Source organism: Oryctolagus cuniculus, chromosome 4 (assembly GCF_051225735.1).
Source record: "Oryctolagus cuniculus isolate XC-2025 breed Fujian yellow rabbit chromosome 4, ASM5122573v1, whole genome shotgun sequence".
In the NCBI taxonomy this organism is placed as follows: domain Eukaryota; kingdom Metazoa; phylum Chordata; class Mammalia; order Lagomorpha; family Leporidae; genus Oryctolagus; species Oryctolagus cuniculus.
The window spans coordinates 32,043,658-32,065,567 of record NC_142870.1 but is presented as its reverse complement, the minus strand read 5'-3'; the positions used below and the strand labels follow the sequence as shown (position 1 = coordinate 32,065,567).

The following is a 21,910-nucleotide window of genomic DNA, read 5'->3' as shown; positions in this document are numbered from 1 at the left end:
GAGGACAGTACCCTCATGAATGGGATTAGCAACCTTACAAAAGAGGCCCTCGGAGTTCCCAGGCTCCTTCCACCATGTGACATTATAGTGAAATATGTCTGTGAGGAAGTGGGTCCTCACCAGACACTGAATCCGCCAGTGCCTTGATCTCAGCCTCTAGCACTGTTTCTCTTACAAGCAACACAACCCATGGTATTTTGTTATAGCAGCCCAAACAGACTAAGACAAGTAGCAAAAGAAAGAGGTTAAAGCAGTTAAGCTCAACTGTCTTCTGAACATCTTTCCTTCCCAGTGGTATGTCACACATTACTGGGTCTACGAGAGGAATCACCATAGTCCTGCAGCAATCTCTCCACATATGATTAGGCAGAGGGAACTGAGCAGATGCATGTTCAGAAGCAGAGCCATATGACCAGGTTGAGTATGTCCGTGGATTCTGATGACACACTGATGCAAATACAGGTGACAGTTGATCCCTAGCAGGTAGAGCTGCCCCAGGTAGTTCCAGACTGCAAGCTAGCCTAAACGTTTTATGTATATTTCATACTATCTTAAACAAGAACATCATATATTTCACTTTGGAACTATGACATTCTTAGAAAAGGTCTATACTGAAAAAGTAAAATATTTAAGCCAGTTCCTGTATCCACAGGTTCTGTATTCATGGATTAAACAACAATATTAAAAATATTTCAAATAAAATACCAAAGAGAAAACTGATTATGTACTGAATACGTACAGACTTTTTTTCCCTTGTCATTATTTCTTAACTACTACAGTATAATAGCTAATTATAGAGCATTTACATTATATTAGGCATGTAAGTAATCTAGAGATGATTTAAAGTATATAGAATGAGATACATAGGTTAAATGCACACTCCCATTTCGGAAGTCCTAGAACCAATTCCCCAAAGATATAGAGAAGTTCAGATATTTATAATACACAAAATAGGTTTGATTTCACTTAGTTTTTTTTATTCACACAAAATTCAGATTTATCAAGGCCAAAATACATCCCCGCTTTTCTGTGACAAATGTCAAGCTCAACTTATCAATATATGAAAGCTAAAGAAAAATAAGCAACACAATATGGCATAATAGTGTTAACTTTCCTGTTACTGAAAAAGGCTTCCTATGTCCAAAAAGGTGAAACAATGAGACAAAACACAATACCTTTGGGATGTGCCTCTCTCAAATGTTAAAATAACAAGTCCTGAAGCCAGAGTTCGCAATAACTCACAATCCAAGTACCACCTGAAAATGAAGAGAAATGAGTGTTAATAAGTGCTCCTTATTTCCACATATTTCAATAGCATATTTTACAAATGGAATTTTAACTATTGATTAAAATAAATCATCCAAAAAACAGTAAGAAAGATGTATTATGGGCTGGCGCCGCGGCTCAATAGGCTAATCCTCCACCTTGCGGCGCCAGTACACCCGGTTCTAGTCCCGGTCGGGGCGCCAGATTCTGTCCCGGTTGCCCCTCTTCCAGGCCAGCTCTCTGCTGTGGCCCAGGAAGGCAGTGGAGGATGGCCCAAGCGCTTGGGCCCTGCACCCTATGGGAGACCAGGAGAAGCACCTGGCTCCTGGCTTCAGACCAGTGAGGTGCGCCGGCCGCAGTGCGCCAGCCGCAGCGCACCGGCCACGGCGGCCATTGGAGGGTGAACCAATGGGAAAGGAAGACCTTTCTCTCTGTCTCTCTCACTGTCCACTCTCCCTGTCAAAAAAAAAAGGAAAAAAAAAAAAAAGAAAGATGTATTATGAGGAAAAATATATGCTTTCTTTGGGCACATTTCTTGACCCCATAAGATAAAACAACTTGTATTACAGAACTATTTACCAAAATACACTAAGTATCTGTCTTTACACAACTGTGAAGATTGTCACCGATTCTTGAGGATGTGAAAAGTTAATGTCAAGGATAAAGAGCAATTTCAATCAAGGACTCTGCGAGAAAGAGTATTATTTGATAATCATTGCAGAGTTTTAAATATCTCATTTCTTTCCCAGACCAATAAGAACAGAAAATGTTACACCCAGAATTAAAACCATACTAGAATGGCACTGACATGTGGGAAAGCTTACACTTTGGGGAAAAGAGCAGATTAAAGTTCCTAGCCATCAAAAGATTATAACGTACCCTTTATTACTGTGGTGGCTGGGGCCAGCCTTGTGGTGTAGCAGGTAAAGCCATGGCCTACAGTGCCGGCATCCCATATAGGCACCGGTTCGAGTCTCAGATGCTCCACTTCCAATCAACCTCTCTGCTATGGCCTGGGAAAGCAGTAGAAGCAGCCAAAGTTCTTGGGCCCCTGCACCCACATGGGATAACCAGAAGAAGCTCCTGGCCCCTGGCTTTGGATCGGCAAAGCTCCAGCCATTGCGGCCATCTGGGGAGTGCAACAGTGGATGGAAGACCTCTCTCTCTCTACCTCTCCTCTCTCTGTGTAACTCTGACTTAAAAGTAAATAAATAAATCTTAAAAAAAAAAAAAATACTGTGATGGCTGAGGGAACTTTATATTCATCAACAAATGGACAGTGAAGCCAGCTGATGATAGGACAGCTCATGCAAACTCCCTGATTCCACTCTAGATCATTCTATGTGTATCAGACACTGCACTAATGTCTGGCTTATACTTCTAGAACTCTCAATTTCTAGTCCATATCCTATTATCAGTTCTCAAGAATAGCTTTGACAAAAAATAAACCCCAAAGCCTGAATCCCAGCTTCCCTAAATAGCTGCTGTTATTATCATTTCATTTTCTGGGGGTCCTAAAGTCCCCTTCAACCTATGTGCAGGTACCCAATATCTTAGAACAACGCTTCCCCAACATCTTAGCCAAGTAGGCTCTTCAACCCTTAGGCCTTCAGGTCACCTTCTCAGTATCAGACTTATTATTATTATCCTTGTGACCATGAGCCCTTCACTCATCATTGAATCCCCTAATACCTAACAAGTATGAGCCATACAGCTAATGCCCAGTAAACGTCTGCTCAATGAATCAATGCATCTTAGAGCCTTGATCAATTAACACAACACGCTGAAGTAAAATAATAACCATAAAAGGAAAGAAGTAATTATATGGACAGACTACAATGAAAAATACTTGCCTGTCTTCTAATTATTTCACACCCACACAAACATCTTCACTCATTCTCGGCTATTCATCAGTAACACTCCTCTAACATCTAGGTCACTGCTCTCCAACCCCCCACAGATAGTCTGGCTGGGTGACAGGTCTCAGATGAGGAGAGATTTCAGTCTCACTTTCTGAGGTACTATACCAACTGGCATGGTAATTAGACATTAACATAAATTTCTAAGCACATACATCAATAACCCCAAAGCTACACTTCATCAGTAACAAGAAATGTAATCTAGATGAAAGTACTTTAAAAAGATCGAGAAGGGGTTGACTACTCGACTAGTGCTTAAAACACTGGTTAAGACATCTGCAATGTGTATCGAAGTGTCCAGGTTCAAGTCTTGGCTCTGCTCCTGATTACAGCTTCCTGCTAATGTAGACTCGTGGAGGTCTCAGGTGATGGCTAAGTATTTGGGTCTCTACAATCATGTGGGAGACCTTTATTGAATTCCCAGGTCCCAGCAACAGTCTGGCCAATCCTGGCTGTTGCAGACATTTGGGGAGTGAACCAGTGGACAGGAGCTCTCTGCTCCCCAACCCCATCCCTCAAATAAATAGTTTTTAAATCATCCTCAAAAAGTTCATAGAAAACAAAATTAAAAGATGTTTATTTCGTCACAAAAAAATTTGAATTCTATGTATATGAGTATGTGCAAGTCAAAGATACCTGGAATCACGATTAAGGGCAGAATGTTGTCAAGATCTTAGAGAAAGAGAGAAGGCATCTCTTTAAATAGTAAGTTTATAAAAAGAGAAAAAAAACAAACAAACAAGCAAAAAACCCTGAAGAGACCTCTAGGTGACTGAGAAAATAAAAAGCATTATCATTTCCGATTAGGACATGACTTTTTCAGTAGCTAAATAAAAACATTACCAAATCATTTTATGTAATAAAATTTAACCTCATTTTGACCTTCCTCATGAGGCAGGCAAATCTCTCCATCCAATAAGGTTCCACATGAACTCTGTAAGATGATAAGCAATACCTTAATTGCATTCATTTACATGACTTTGAAACTATTCTGGGCTGAAGTCATTGACTGCAAGGTCACAAAACACAAAACAGGAGAATGGATGCAATTTGTTGAGGATTGATCCACTTAGACAGTGTGGCAGCACCTTTTTCATCTCTCCTTAGGAGACACCAAAATGCTTAATGCATTCAACAGGTGTAGATATCTCTATTTGATGTCTTTTAGAAACACAAACCGTGTGTACGTGTGCGCGCGCGCGCGTGTGTGTGTGTGTGTGTGTGTAAGTTCATCATCTATTATGGCCTTCCTAATAAATTTAATCTGCCTAACAATTCTATTCCTTAACAGAATTTAAACACAAAACAGGATTATTATTTTTATTATGTCACATAATTTCTAACAACTGCAACTGAGGTTACAAAGCTAAACTTTTACGCCAAGAATTGCAAAAACAGAATGCTAAATATATTAATAGTTTCTGCTTTCATGTTTTATGATCTCAACAAGCATATGTTTCAACTAATTTGTTTAAAGGAGCATACTTCTTAAGTCTCAAATCTAATAATATCACATCACTAAAAGAAAGGAAGCACAAACAGACTGACAGAAGTTAACTGCCATGGATTACAAGAGACAATGTGTATTCTTCAAATCTCAGAATGTATCAAAATTTACAAAAATAAGTTAACTCCATAAAACATTTCCCTTCAGTAAAATGCAATTCTTACAAAAACTAGGTATTATTGACACTAGAATGTGTTGGAGAAAAGGAAACCAAGGAAAAGAATCTAAGATACTTTTTAAATGTTTATAGTATTAGTAGAAATGTAGCACCAAGTATTTGTTCTAGGTTTAAAATAACATCATGAGGAGATTCTTTTAAGAAGTTTCTGTACATTAACTCAGGTAACTCTGATAGTTAATTTACTACTCAAGCACTTTTATACTACACTAGTTAATTTTTTCCACTTAAAACAATTTTGTGAAAGAAGCAATGATATTTTAAAATGTATGCTTCACTTTCTCTCCCTACAGACAAGAATATGAATTTGTTTAATGTAAATCTATTTTACATCCCAATCATCTTGATTGGTGATACTCCACAAAGAACACAATAAATATATATACACACATATGTATATGTAAGTACTATATTCCTAAGTAAACTACAATACTGTAACATCACTTTCTCCTCTTAAGAAAAAACACTGGGGTTAGGCATAGGTTTAGCATTTAAGAGACTGATTGGGACAAGTGCACCCCATTTCTACTGCCTCTCTCTAGTAAGGACCCTACTGATTACAGTAGGTGCAACAAAGTAATCCAGGGCACTCCCCACCCACCCTGTCATTTAATCTCATCTGCTAAGTCCCATTTGCCATAAAAAATGACATATTCACAGGCTCTAGGGATTAGGGCATGGACATCTTCAGGGAGAAAAATCACTCTACCAAACACAGATACTTTTAAAAAGATCAGCAAAAGACAGAGGTTGTGGTGTGATGAGTTAAACCACCGCTTGTGATGTCTGCATCCCATATGGAAATGCCTGAGATCAAATCCTGCCTCTGCTTCTGCTTCAGCTTCCTGTTAATGAACTTGTGAGGCAGCAGATAAGGACTGAAGTACTTGGGTCCCAGCCTCCTCATGAGAGACCCAGGCTGAGATCCCAGCCCCAGGCGTTAGCCTGGCCCAGCCCAGGCAGTTGTGAAAATTTGTGGGAGTGAACCAGTGGATGGCAGACCTCTGTCTGTGTCTGTTTCTTTCTCTTTGTTTCAAATAAATGTTTTGTAATTTAAAAAAAAAAGAAAAAAGAAAATGAGGGGCTAGCATTGTGATGTACTGGGTAAAGCTACCACTTCATGCCAGCATCCCAGATGGGCACCAGTTTGTGTCCTGGCTGCTCCACTTCTGATCTAGCTCCGTGCTATAGGCCTGGGAAAGGTAGTAGAATATGGTCCAAGTGTTTTGGCCCCTGCCATCCAAATGGGAGACCCATATGGAGTTCCTGCCCCTGGCTTTGGGTGGCCCAGCCCTGGATGGTTGCAACCATCCGAGGAGTGAACCAGTGGTTACAAAACTCTGTCAATCTCTCTCTTTCTGTAACTCTGTCAAATAAATAAATCTTTAAAAAAAATTAAAAATGAGAAAACTTTCTAGATTTACTTTGGATTAGTTTAGTTAAAAATAAATGCACATATACACTCAATAAAATAGTAATTGCTATTATCACCGACATATTACGTGCAATGATCAAATCTCCTTTAAGTATTTTAATTTTCTTTCTAACTGAGTAATTCAGGGTCCCACATAAAATGTACAGTCTGTGTAACAATGTAATCGGTAATTCCCAGTTCACAACCTTTAACAAGGTTAGAGCACTTGAGGCCACTGAGAACCTGCCATTATTGTTTCCAGTGTTTTTGGTTATATTTCTGAGGTAATCAGACCTCAGCTGTTGAAAACAATCTTCTGATAAAGATGATAACTTTTTGTTTAGCTCAAATACTTCTTGCCCATCCCAGAAAATTGAATAAATGCTGTATTTTCCTACACTCATTAATAAGTTCCATTGTATTTACATAAAATTAAGATTTTTCTTCCTGTGGATAGCAGAATATACTAAAGCCAATTCGATAACTACAACCTAGTCTTTGTATATCACTAAATGGGCTATAATCTTAAGCAGAAAATGACCTATATTAATGCCATCACTCTTGTAGCTTTCAATGATGAAAGAAGTAAGCCCAAGTATAGGTTCAGATACACTTCGATCTCAGGCAACCATTGTAAATCCTATTCACAAAAACAAATAGGCATATGTGTGTCTCATTTATGTCCTTCTGCATATTATGTTTTGATATCTTAACAGTATTTCTGGCTGGGAAGAGACCCCCTCTGTGGAGTTAGTAAATTCTTAAGAGACAGCAAAGGTTCCAGACCAAGCAACCCTTTGATATGCAAACTAACCAGTCTATAATGTACTTCCTCTATCTGACCCATACACCACAGGAGACAATATCCCACTGCCCTCATCATCCTTAGGCCTAGTACCAGGCAAAATAGGGGCCACCCTGCCTATTCAAAACTATTACTATATACCTAAACTTACTATTATTCTATATTTAAGCTTATTGTTAACCACTGCCAAATCTGGATACCCTACCTGCCTTGCCTGTCCTGAAGAAAACTCCAACAAAAGTTATGGCCAGCTCCTGCCCCTTTATCTTCCTGACCAATGCTGATGCTTCCCCTTGTAGCCCCACATGGCATGCCATGCCTCTTAGGACCTGTAAGTATAATAAACTTCATTTCTCTGAACCTCTCCTCTGTCTTCTCTTGTGGTTGCACCTGACTGACCACATGAAAGAACACCAAACATTGTGTGTGTGTGTGTGTGTGTGTGTACCCACACACATGTACGTCTCTCTTTATGTTCCCTTTACTTTTCCCTCTCTTTCCCAGGCAGTCAATGAACAAAATATTACACTTTTATAAATTTATAATGATGTAGCGATAAACTGTCCATCTGCCTGAAAAAGAGATGCCCAAATAAAGACATCTACAATTCTCTATACAAAATTAAATCCTGGAATGACAGTGTTGCTCAGATAACACTCACAGAACAATGTGACTCAATCTGCAAAGAAAGGTCAAAAACAGTCCATAAAACGTGGAACACCTGCTACAGAATATGTTAATTCACGGTTCCATCTAGGAAATGTTTCTCTTCCTCCCTCACCTGTTCCCCCACCCTTCTTGCATTCAACTCCATAAACAGCAGTTATCCCCCATTATAAAACAGTTGACGGTTAAAACAATGAGCCAACCAAGAAAGTACAATATTCTATAACTGACATTTACTGCACTGGCCTTGGACTTCTAATCTTTACCAGACGGGCACACAAATCAATCCATCAGCTCATAAAGGTGTGCTTTTTTAACCTCTAAAACAGATGGGATTGGCCAGAAGTGTCTGGCATGTCAAACTGCTAATCACTGCTGCCCTTTGCACAAAATAACCCACTTAAGTTGAGGCATGGTTGCACTGTAACCGACATTAGTCTGTGGGAAACCCATTTAACTGTCACACACTCCTGCCACTCCTGCTCTCCCTTAATTAAGCCTAATGCCTTATGCTTTGACCTTTTGTTCTAGCCTATTAACCCTATCTAGTACAAGTTCAATTATGTTAAACTAAAAAACTTTGCTGGAAAATATTAAATGCCATGCTCAAAAAATTGTAAGGGACAGTCTCCCAGCCCTAAGTTCTATGCACCCTGATACTCAATGTGTTCCAAAGTGAAATCTCACTTTTCAAGTAATGCTGATTTTTTCAGAGTTAAGAAGAACCAAATTATCATTCTAGTCCAACCCCCTTATTTTACCAAGGAAACTGAGGCTAGAAAACATCAAATGACTCAGCCATCTCTTTACCACAGCAAAATCACACTACAACCTGACCAATCCCTGGTTCTAATTCTTTATTCTCCAAGGTGCCTCTAATTAATAGTTAAGCCAGTAGTAGTGTATTACTGATACTAATATTTTCACCACAAATTACCTCTCACTATCCTGTAGAACTGCTATGCAGACAGGCCTAGACCAAAATACAGGGTTTCTTCAACATTGTTTAAAAGTTTTCCTTTTTCCACCCAGGCAACAAAACTCCCCATTCCCTCATTACTTTTTTTCTTTTTAAAATAATAGTCACTGAGAACTACTCAATCCTGCAACACTTGCAAAGCAATACATAAAAATACAAAAATTTTTTCTTTCCTGGTAATGTGTTAGAGACAACGACTAAAGATACAGAAACATTATAGCATGATACTTATTCACACTGGATGAATTAGCAGCTATATATCTTTTAAAATGTCTTTAATTTTTATTTATTTCGGAGGGAAGGAAAGAAAGAGAGAGCAAGCCAACACAAAGGCATCCATTGGTTCTCTCTCCAAATGCCAGTAATAGCCAAGGTGAGCCAGGCTGCAGCCAGAAGCCCGAAACTCCATCCCAGTCTCCCACATAGGTGGCAAGAGCCCAACTTCTTGAGCCATTACCAGCTGTCTCCCACTTGCATACACAACAGGAAGATACACTTGGGAGTGGAGCCAGGACTTGACCCAGGCACTGCAATACTGGATGTGGACATCCCAATTGACATCTTAAGAACTGGGCCAGGGTCGGCGCTGTGGCATGGTGGGTAAAGCTGCCCCCTGCAGTGCCGGCATCTCATATGGGTGCTAGTTCAAGTCCTGGCTGCACCACTTCCAACCCAGCTCTCTGCTGTGGCCTGGGAAAGCAGTAGAGGATGACCCAAGTCCTTGGGCCCCTATACCCGGAAGAAGCTCCTGGCTCCTGATTTCAGATCGGCACAGCTCCGGCCATTGCGACCAACTGGGCAGTGAATCAGCAGGTGGAAGACCTCTCTCTCTCAATCTCTGCCTCTCTTTCTCTTTCTGTGCAACTCTGACTTTCAAATAAATAAATAAATCTTAAAAAAAAATGAAGTAGGCCAATTCTCACCCCCAAAGTAAGTCTTTTTAAAACCTGTTATATGCATGTGAATTGCTGTTCACATTTAGCAGAATTACAAAAACAAAACTTTAAAATTCTCTATAAAACAAAATCAAATGTAAAATGCTATCACAGAGATATTTTATTTTAGCACATTGCAATACATGCTGTTATTTCTCCTTCCATTTACTTCAATTAGAAAAAAATTCTCACTGTGAAATAAAATAACTTATAGATAAATAACATAAAATTTGGATTTCTATGACTAGTATAAGGACCTGCACATTACATTCAGATTTTCAAGACTTAAAGTAGGATTTTACCTTTTTTTGTTGACCACCCAATGGCCCCTTTTTTTAACCTGTTCTCAATATTAACCAGTGTCGTCTTTTGCTTCATCAATCCTGAGTCTTACAGGTTTAAGGTAACATGCTATTAGATAGAACATATAATAATTTTGCAAAAGGAAGACAATTTAAAGTTGTGCTAAAACAATGAATTCTCCCAATGGGAGAATTCATTATCTACATGGGGAGAAAAAAGAGAATGTGGGACAAGAATTTAAAACTCAAGGTGAATGCGTTCACACTGTTAGAATGATACATTCAAAGAAAAATATTCCTTGACATCATCAGGATGAATACACAAGGATATGTAAATGTAAAATACATGGATGGATGACTGGTCAAAGCCAAGCACACACTTGTAAGCAAGGGCAACTATCAGGAAATGCATTCTCATTCACCTTTTTCCACTGCAAAGGATAATAATGCTAATTTAAAGGAGCTACCATACCTTAGTTACAAGTTTTAACTCATGAAATAAAGTTCGAGTATTTGTTGAGACATGCAATAATAGGAAATTCACGTAATTTACAGAAATTCATGTACTCTATAACACACTGACTGACAATGATGAGCCATGAAGGGAAAAGGAGTCCAGGTACTCAGGACACACGTAAAAGCACAAAGTAGAATATGCCACATAAATGGTAAATGTGCTTGCTTTTCTGTTCTTTTACTTTGGACATTAGTCATTAGCTTCTTTTTTTACAACAATATGCAAGCATGAGAATACACAGAAAAATATGTGAGCCATGATACTTTTCCTATCTATAAAGGAGAAGCACTGCCAAGCACACATAAAGTTACATTTGGTAAAAAAATAAATAAAAAGAAAAATCTGTCTTCACAAAGCAAGAAACTCAATTAACGTCATTTTAAAGGCATCTGTTTAAAGTCAATACTATAAATATACATCCAGATAATTTATATATTTTCTTTAGCATTGAAAATAAATTTCTGATCTAGAAATTTCTGTCCTCCATTTGAAAATGCTTTTATTTTCTGCCTCCCCCAGCAATTATTAATATAGTTGCAAATGATTTTGATTGTAAATCAGGAAATTCACATTTAGAGAAGCATATATCCCACTTTTTAAAATGTAACAAAAGTGCTTCATATTCTACGAAGTTCTATAATTTACCAGGTTTGGACCATCAATTGTTCTTGATATCTTCTACCTTTTAATGTTCTTGAACATAAAAATTAACTGTAGACTTGTAATTTTAGAATGCTCCACCTTTCCAGGCAGTCAAATCTGACACAATGAGGTATGCCAAGCAGGTGGGTCTTTGTTGACCACTGGAAGTAAAGCTAAGGAAATTGCCCACAACACTCTAGAAATACTTTGCTCCATTTCCTTACCCCAAAATCTTAAATATTACTCCCAACAATTTTGCTAAGCAGGTTTTCTAACATACTATAATGTGTGTATTTCTGAGCAAACTTGGTATTACAAAACAAATTATTTCAAGTGGCAATTAATTATAATATCACCAAGTTGCATTTTCCCCTAATTAATGAGCCTGTAAAGGAGATGATAAATTTTATGGTAGAAATATTCCTTTTAGAATTCCTAGTTTCAATAAAGAAAAAAAAATCAGAAGGGCATCTATTATTCTTAAGTTACACGTAATGAACAGCTGTTACGTATAAATAGGGGCCATCTCTGGTCCCAAAGATTGCCAGATTTGAAGAACCATTGGACTGGTATAGCTACAGGCAGCCTTCCATGTGCACTGACAGCACCAACAATGCACTGATGAACATGCTCCTTTCGTGGAGCTTATAGTCTACTAAGGAATACAGGCATATAACAAGTATAACTGTGGCAATTAGGGATTACATAAAACTCTGAGAGAAAAATTCCAAGTTTTTGAAGACTGGGGACTGTAGTGCATCTCTAAACTTTTCTGCACACTTTCCTATGAGCAAAATGTATCTCATTCCAATTTGCCTTACCAAGGTCAAAAAAGTGATCAGTTTACGGCTCATGTCAAAGGGCCAGTCAGATGCCCTCTCTTGGCTTTCCTCCTAAGGGGATGGACCTGTGTACCTGGGTTCACAGCATATGATAATCACAGTGCCCCCTTCACCTTGTTACCTTTTCACAATGGAATACAGTGAGTCTCTATCTACTGAATTATGTTTCCAATTGAACCAACAGGCCCAAACACCTCCACCAATGGTTTTAGTCCATCACTCATCAGCAATACATAAAGTCATCCTGCCAATCTTCTGGTCAATTAAAGTTATCTACCTAGTTGTTAATCTACAAACAGGAAACTCCCTTATTCTTTTAAAATAGAACACAAAATATGCATTACACCTGAAACAAAGTTGTCCCATGAATAGATACAAACTTCTCTCTTTCAAATTCTCAATCTAGCAATTACATTCCAAGAACCAGAATATCAAATAAATCCTAAGACTCTTCTCAAAATCATGAGAAAGAAATAAAGTACTAACTTGGGTGAGGCAGTTGCTCTTTCTCATTCAACTCATTATTGATCCTTCTCTGGGTACTGGCTTGGACTTCACTGCTGGATTCATTGCCAAAAGGTATTAACTATTCCCTAACGCTTGGAATACAAACCTTTCTTTCTAAGTCTGCTTTAACAAAAACAAAGAAACAAACACAAAACTGTGAAATAAATTAAGATCTGACTTCTCGGATCTAACTCCACTGCTAGCTAGCTGTGTGACTTTTAAAATTTATTTGAATTCTTAAGGTTTCAATCTCCTCTATAAAATACAGATAATAAATGTTTTGAAAATTTTCAAATAGCAGCAATGACTAAAATTGCTGTAAGACAGATTATCATTTACCTTACTACATCACATGGATCCTCTTCGTTAAAAAAAAAAAAGGGCAGGTAAGAAATGGTGCAATAAATGGGGAAAACAGGCTAAAGAGGAAACAAAAATAGAGAAAGGATAGAGAAAGGAGGGGATCAAGAAAAAAGAACATGGTGCATAAATGCTAAATGGTATTATTTTAATCACTGTTTGACTTACAGTCTAACTAGCTGTAAGAAAAAGGAGGAAGTCTCCACAAACTGACTTCTTGGATGAGAAGTAGAAGATTCCTTTAAACAACTGTGCTTAAATCCATAGCACATACTGCTTTTATCAGACATTTTTCCACTCTGAAAATCCAAGGATTTGATGAAATTATTTCAATTTGTGAACACTGAGGCAAAAGAAATTCTAAGCTTAAGAAAAAAGAAATAAAAATAACAATAAAAAAAAGAAAATGTGACTTTGACTCAGATCAGCCAAGTACTACTAGGATAGGTAAGAATAGTTTTTTAGCAATGCCACTAACAATGCACTGCCTTGGGCTTTACCTCAAAAATACCAAACATCTAGACAGTGGGGGGAGAGACAGCCGGTAAAATTTAAAACTGCCATCTTCAGGCTTTATTTGGGGTATCACGTAGATTCATGATTTTTTTTAAAAAGTCAAAAATGGATTAGGGCAATAATATAAACACAGATCTAAAACTGCAGGTGTTTCCCCAGAGTGTTCAGTGTCACAGTTTTTCTCTTATTTGGCCAAAATACAAGATGCGCTCCCTTAATAAAAGAAACAAAACACTTCCTCTGCAGTTTTTATACAAATCCTTTGTTTTTCCAACACTTACTGGGCAATTCAAAATCCAAAGCACACTAAAAAGTATTATGTATATGAGCCTTATTACTTATCTGCTCAGGCCAAGTGGTTTTGGGTTCAAAATTCCATAAATTTTGAATGAGGTAAGTAAAAAGAGGTGGAGAGGTTTGTAACTCCATTTCTCAGGGCCCTAACAATAAAAGAACATACCTGGTGTGTACTTGAAAAATACACTATGTGCCACAAACCTCAAAAATCTCCTTCCTAACCATGGTCTACTCCCAAAATGAAGTCAATTACTTCTCTCTCTACATTTGCTATCTTCCAGTAACTTCACGGATGCATCATCAATTTCTTCTTTGTAGTACAGAGACTAGTTTAGTAGTATTACATAGTCTTTAACAAAATTATTGTGGATGAAGATAGGGTAATAAAAAAAATCATGTTAAGAATGGTCATAGTCAAGAGTTGTAATTTTTCAACCAGGAAGAGCTACTGCTCTGAATTTGCTACCACTGCTCCTTGAAGTGGACAAACATAATTAGCCTTGGGAACATCGGGATGAAGACCATGACAAGCAATTGTAATGAATTATATCTAGAAACATAGTTGCTTTCACTGCCTCAAAGAACACTGCAGTAATTCTGTGGTACACTTTGCAAGAGCGAGCACTGGAAGGAAAAGCACCTGTTCAGCCTCCCTCGGTGGCTCTGCTTGTTTCCCTCCAGTGAAATGCAGGCAGCAGGACATCCAGCTCTCTCCCAGAACTAACAAGCTGCTGCAGAATCATCAGCTGGCAAAAACATGCCTGGCCAGTGAGACTAGAAATCTAGGCTGGGAGGCTTGAACAATCTGCCTGAGTTTTGTAGCTTCCAGGAGGACAGGAAAAACATTTTTAAATGACTTCCTGAAAGTCAGATGGCCATTGGGTTTTGCTTCAAAAGACAATATATTTTCATGGAAAATCAGATTATCACTGAAATTCGCCATGTGACATCAGGCATGTTACTCTGGCACCTCTCAGACCAGGTCCATCTAAACTACAGAAAGTGATACCTACAGGTCACAGGGGAAGTGGAAGCATGAGAAGAGAAAATGGGTACAAAGCTGAGAGGACGATGCCTGGCACAAATCAGTAGCCCCCAAACACCAGCTCCCTTCCCTTCCACGATGCTTGTCCCAACAGAAAATGGAAAAGGCAAGTAACTAAACAGTAGTTTAGTTTTTGGGCTTGTTTGCTTGTTTTGTATTACACGTTTTAAACCAATCATCTCTACTCCTTTGAAAGAAATCTCAGGCTTGAAATCTTCAGTGTCAAGAACAACAAAACTAAGGTGTAGTCAGAATTGCTGGATTTCAGAAATTCAATCTAACCGCCACATTCTACAGATGGTGCCAGGGAACTTTTAAAAGGACATTCTTCTTTTAATCTGTATTATACTGATTTAGTAGGAGAACCTAAACCTCAAAAACGAGTGTGGAATAACAAAGCAAAAACACTATTTTTAATATGTTTTTCAAAAATCAAACTAGAGTCTACAAGACACGCCGTGCAACCAGTCCCTTTAGGGGAAAAGCAGCAACTGCGATGCACTCGTCTTGAGGGTATTTCTTACTTCCCATCTGCAGGCTTCCACCTGTTTCCAACTCCTTTTTCTTGACATCCTCCATCTTTTTATGTCCTCCTCCCTCCACTTAATGTGTTACTCTCCCAATGTACAAATCTACCTTACCATAGAGGACTATATTCATATTCACATGTTAATAGATTGGAGGAAAAAATCTTTAAAAACAGCATTCACAAACCATTTATAATTCCTTAAACATTTCATATCCCGACTTCTAGACTGATTCTTCAAGACAAAAATTTGTCCCTTTTTTTATTCTGACCTCTAATTCTAAAATTTCAATTGTATCCTGTAACACGCAAGGTTCTCTTACCCATATTCTCATAAAACACCATAGGGTTATAATACTACTCTCACTTTAATACTGCATATAATTTCTTTATTATTGATTGCTAAATTAGCATCTGAATATTAAGCACATATTTAATAAATTCATATTATTTAGGGTATAGGCAAATTCAACTATTAAAAGCACATAACTGTAAGGAGAAGCTAACATAATCACTAGATATGTGACCTCAGCCAAGCTTTTCTCTTAACTATCTAAAACTTATCACTAAAACTTAACTATCTAACACTTAGTCCCCTCACATAGCAAACAAAGAATGTAAAGTAAAATAATCAAAACAGACTGGTAACAACACAAGTTTCAAACTCAGTTCCAGAGCTGCTATCAATCACTCAGCAAATTACAGGTTTGAAAATAAGGAGTAGCCAGGACTATCACTTAACAGGTGCCTGAGAAATGACTCTCCTAATTAGAAGTCCAAGGGTGACAGACTCCTTTCTACCAAAGCTCTGAATAAACACCAACATTAGGTCAATCAGAGCTGTCCTGTCCCAGTGGTATCTTAAGCTGATGACTCAAATTCCCAGCAGGCTTCTAGTTTAATACTTCTTGAAACTCTTAAGCTTACTTACATAGTGACCTGAAATTTAAGGCAAGTAAGGGTCTCTTCCATTCTTAAAGATAGTTTCACAAACTGACAAAGTTAAAGAGGAAAGATGGGTTTCAATTTTGAGCTCTTATTCCCTGAAATTCAAAATGTTCTGGGGAGAGTGAACTATGCTAGTTTTGAGTTCCAAACACAACTATTAATCTATCAAAGCAGCAATTTTATTTACAAGCTTCTTAACTTTTTTTCTACCCAATCCTATTTATGGAAAAGGGAAATAAGGGAGCGAAGAGGGAGAAATGGATGAATGAACGGTTATCACAATCACCTTTCTAGCCAAAGTTTCAACGTATACTGGGATTTCCTTTTAAAATTATTTCAACAAAGGGGCCGGTGCTGTGGCGTAGTGGGTAAAGCCACTGCCTGCAGCCATGTGGATGCCAGTTTGAGTCCTGGCTGCTCCACTTTCGTTCCAGCTCTCTGCTATAGCCTGGGAAAGCAGTGGAAGATGGCCCAAGACCTTGGGCCCCTGCACCCGCATGGAGACACAGAAGAAGCTCCTGGCTCCTGGCTTCAGATCAGCACAGCTCCAGCTGTTGTGGCCATCTGGGGAGTAAACCAGTGGATGGAAGACCTCTCTCTCTATCTGTTTCTGCCTCTCTGTAACTCTGCCTTTCAAATAAATACATAAGTCTTCAAAAACAAATTATTTCAACCAAGATATGAGTCAGATGAATTAAATTGCCCTAACATGTAATTATCCAAAATACAATCAAGAACAGTCTATCTTTATTTCTTTATCTGAAAGATGGAATAACAGAGAGAGAGAGGGAGGGAGAAAAAGAGAGCTCCTCCATCCCCTGGTTCACTCCCCAAAAGTCCTCAACGGCCAGAGATGAGCCCAGCTGAATCCAGGAGCCAGGATCTTCTTCCAGGTCTTCCATGTGGGTAGCAGGGGCCCTAGCACTTGGGCAACCTTCCCCTGCCTTCTCAAGCACATTAGCAGGGAGCACCTATACAATGGTTTGCAAAGAAACCCGGTTAGGACTTCAGAGGTCTTAGCGGCCTCCATTTTCCTCCTTCCTTGAATCATAAGATAATCAAAGAAAGCATTTAAGACTGGAGTTTGGTGCAGAGATTAAGATTCTGCTTGGGATCCCACATCTCATTGTGGAGTGCCTTGGTTCAAGTTCAGGCTCCTTTTTCCAATCCTAGCTTCCTGCTAATGCATGCTCTGGGAGGCAGCAGTGGTTGTCCTAACACCTGGGGCCCTGTCACCTCTGTGGGAGATCTTGATTGAGTTTCTATCTCCTGGCTTCAGCCTAGCCCAGCCCCAGCTGTTTGGGGTGTAAACCAGTGGGTGGAAAATCTCTCTTTATCTTTTATTCTTCCTCTCATTCTGCCTTTCAAATAAATAATAAATAAGAAAAGGTTTCAAAAATAAAGTAATCCTTTTGTAATTATTTATATGTTATCTTTATCAAAGATACTGTAAGAGTTCCCCAGCACACCACCTAAATCTCAATGCTCAAAACAGTTTTCCACGTGGACTAGGACCAAAGCTATAGATCTTAAAAGAAAGAAAAGGTCATGTGGTATTAAGTGATTTTCTTTCAACCAAACTGTAATTCCTGGTTCCAATTTTGAACCCCCAAAATGAATTTTAGACACTAAGAAAAGTGGACTCACACAGAGACAGAAAACTTATCATTTCTCTCCCTCAAACAATCACTATTTATATAATATTGCTGGCCTCATAAAAGGCAATCCATTACCATCAGCAATTCACATCCCCCGTTACAGCATCAGGATACAGAAACAAGATCTCTCTCCTCCATTGACTTTTTGTTCACTCCAAGTTCTGCACATAACCCTCAACTCCATTCCACTGGACTGCTTCATCATTAAACATTCCTGGTTTTTACCTTCTGAAGTCTTAGTGATCATCCTGTTCTCTGATTGTCATGTTATCTAAATACTACACAATAAGTTTGCTCATTTATCTACCAGCAGTCCCTTGGGGGGGAAAAACTGCAACTTAAAAGAAATGCATCTTGAACAATTTAATTCACAGCTTCAAACTCTTCCATTTGAAGTCCCACCACTACATTCTGCTTGAAAATGCTTCCCTGACTTTCCACAGAGTAGTCAAGATTCTTTTTAATAAAAACATCCAGTTGGAAGACATGAGCATACAGAGCCTGGTTAGAATAGCAAATGCTTTTCCCCACAGGCTTCATCCATTTAACAGAAAATCATTAACAAAACAAAACAAAGGAAACCCACTCCGATTATTTGTCAATCACCTGAAGAGGCAGATGGCCTTAAGTACAGGAGTAAACAGACTTCACCTCACCATAACCAAAAAGGCGCTATTCATGGAAGAAAACACCCAGAGATGCTGCAGCTGTTTATTTTCAAAAAGAAGAGCAAAGGAGAAAAGAAAGGAAGGAAGGAGGGAGAGATGGAGGAAGAACAGGGAAGGGAAGGGAAGAGATGGGACAGAAAAGGGAGGGGAGGGGAGGGAGGAAGAGAGAGAAAACTTGGAATCCTCCTTTTTCTCTATTAACCTACACTTTAAAAAGTAATGGTGTCAGGCAATCTAAGTATGAAAAGCAAAGCTGATCAGACCCCAAGTTAAGGTGACCACATATCTCTGTTTGATAAGAAATCAGGTTTTAAATTTACATTGAGACTTATCCTTTAACCTGCCTCACAAAATTCTTACCGCTTTTTACAGAACACTTAAAACATGAGATTTCAAGTTTCTTGAAAATTTTCAGACTTTAAAATTAAACACCTAATTCCTTTAACCTCATACATCCCAAAATTACTTCTCTGTTATTATCTCCTAGGACTGGCTTGCGGCAGAATCTCTGAAATTAATAACCTTCTTCCCTCTCATTTTCCTAGGGAGCCAAGGATGGCACAGCTTCTTATCTTCCTATTTGTTCCATTAGATTGACATATTTTGCCTCATCTGTCACCTTCCATAAAACTCTGCTTTCAGATATGAGTTAATTCATTTTTAGTTGTCCTCAATGTTCTAAAATAGTGACGTCTGACAGAATTAATACAGTGTTCTAGTTCTCTCTGTATTTAATTAAAGATCTTGGAGGCCATCTTTCTCTCAGGCTACACCATATAAAGGAGGAGCATAACTTCCTCCGTGGACAATGTGATGAACCACATGGCAACAAGCACCGAAGCTGCCTCCCTAAGGTCTCCCATTTACCAATTGCTATACCACATACAAACCACTAGCCAAACAGAGCACCACTTCATTTCACCTCTGTTTCACTTTTCACATCTCCTAACAACTCTACTACAGCTTACATTCGCTCTTACTTCTTCAGTATACAGAACTTCCATAGTTTTAACTCTTCCCTACATTTTGGTATTGCTTCTATTTCACTGGACTTAAAAATTCCTAATGGCATTTAATATGTAAGATTTCTAGAATTTCTGATAACACCACAGAAAGTCTGAGCAATCCGTTTAAAGCTACCTCGGAGAACATGCTGAAAATTCTGTTTTAAATTCTTTTGAATTAATATCTTTTGGAAAAGAGCCCATTCAACTTGATATGTCATAATTTTCGATTCTAAAGGTGGCATGGATAATTTAAATTGGCACTTGCTATTTATTACTTAAGAAATTGTTCCCCTGAATGGCCTTTTGAAAGCCAGCACTTCTTAATCATTTTTTGACTATATCAAAAACTGCAAGAGACAGGACAATTTAAGCAAACTTCAGGAGCAACAAACTAACAACAAACTCTAGGTGGTGGTATAGGTTATTTTTTATCATGATGTTTTGCTCTTAAAACTGCAAGAGTCAGGAGAGCCTTTAGCTTCTTCTACATATATTTCTTTAGTGCAAGCTTAATATTTTAAGGTATTTTGAATTACCAAAAGTTCTACAGAGTTTGAAGGTGCAGCTAAGAAGTCGTTCTATGTCAATTTCTCCTATTAGTTTTAAACTTGATTTTCAACTATCTCAAAGGTACATTAGGGACCTCATTTGAGTAAAAGCAACAAAGATCAGTGTTCTTCTTAAAATATATATACTTGATTTACACTCCTAGGGCACACTTAAGGCTAAGTTTGGAAAGAACTCTTTTCCCACTAGAATACAGAAACAGACCAGAGGAACCAACCCTACAGCACACAGGGCAGAGGCTGCTCCACGAGCTGGTTCTCCTCCTCCTTTGTCTCTGGCCACTAAGTACTGGCAGAAAAAAGTTCACGATGAAGCCTCTGCTGCCTCAATCAGCTAAACCCTATTAATGTTACTAAACTGGTGGGCAAACCCACAGCAACTAACTTGGAAGGTACAAAACATTCCAACAAATTTCAGGCAGCAACCCACACTTCAGAATCCAGGCAGATGAAGCACTATTTGTTTAAAAGTCTATTTATTTCACTGTCTCGTCAACAAAGGTGGTAAACTTATGATTAAACATTGTATAATCACATCTGGAAGAAGCCACCCACTTGCTAAGCCTGTGGTTCACTTAATAAGCAGGTTCAGTGCACTTCATAACTTTAAAGAATGAATTAGCGAAGCCCCTTGTTGCACAAATCCCCCAAGAAATGTAAAATGAGCATTCATTATATAGAGCCCAGCAACCATGTCTCATTTACACACCGAGAGATGGCTTCTCTACCTCTAAAGACAGTATTCTCCCTTACAAGCTCACAACGTTAGCGGAGACAAACTCCAACTCAGTCCCAGCACCCTAGTTCAGAGTCCTCCTTGGTACCTAAGGAACGTCTTGATTTTCTTTTTCCCCTCAAGATAAAATGTCCCACGGGGTGGGGTGGGGGGACAAAAACACGTTTTAAAGACTCCCAAGTAGTTCATCATTCTGCTCAACTGCTACCCTCAGAAGCCAGTTAAGATTTCTGAAGGTGCTAGAAGGTAGAAACTCCTGGAATGCTTCGGAGATCAACATGTGTCAGAGACTCCCAGCCCGTCCGCCTCCCAGACAGACTTGATTCCTTTGTTCCTTCAGGCTCACCACCAACTCCAGATTAAAATTCGGAAACTACTTTGGAAAGCATGGGAGGGTAGGCAGCGCATTTCCAGGGAAACCCTCCCCGAAGGCAACAATATTCAATAGTAGGAAGGAGAGCACCGATCAAAGAGGAGAGGAAAAGCAGGCTTCCAAAGGCTCCCGGGACTTCCACGAGGCTCACCCTAAAAAAGAGAGCCCGGGTCCTGGCTCAGAGGTTACACCACGGCTGAGGCCTCGGGTGCAAGGAGCCTCGCCCTCGGGAAGGGACCGGCAAGTGTCGGCGGCCCGGGCCTGAAGCTCCGAGAGCGGTCCCTTTTCCTACTCACTTTTCCTGGCTGGGAATCGGGCGAGCAAAGAGCAGGGAGGTACCCGGGCGAAAGGCAGGGAGCTGTGCCCGGCGCCACCCAGGACGCCGCTGGGGCAGCAGGACCGAGCGCGGCGCGGCAAGCAGCGTCCGGGACTCCGGGCCAAGGGGGCAGCCGCGCGGGGCGCGACCCTGGCCCGGCCATCTGTGTCCGTCCGAGCGCATGGGGGACACACGGCGGCCGCCTCTCGGGTCCAGGACCGGCACCGACGGAGGGGCGAGCCCGGGGCTAACTCCACAACTTGCCGGGCCCGCTGCCCGGGGGCCCCCCGAGTTCTCGGGTTGGGGAAGATTCGGACCCGAAAGGTGAGGCGGGGTTTTCCCCCCACCCCGAAGCGATTCCTCGCCGCCGCCGAGCCCACCCCGCCGCCTGCGTTCGCCCCCCGCCGCCGGCTGC

General features: G+C 39.6%; 1 long non-coding RNA gene across 1 annotated transcript in view; it reads left to right on the top strand.

The window, feature by feature from the left end:
• The first annotated feature begins 1,710 nt into the window (after positions 1–1,710).
• The window catches only part of LOC138849255 (uncharacterized), a 34,035-nt gene continuing 13,835 nt past the window's right edge, over positions 1,711–21,910 (top strand). Inside the window, exon 1 of the long non-coding RNA XR_011387788.2 lies at positions 1,711–21,819. This is a non-coding gene — a long non-coding RNA (uncharacterized LOC138849255). The remainder of the gene's footprint in view (positions 21,820–21,910) is intronic.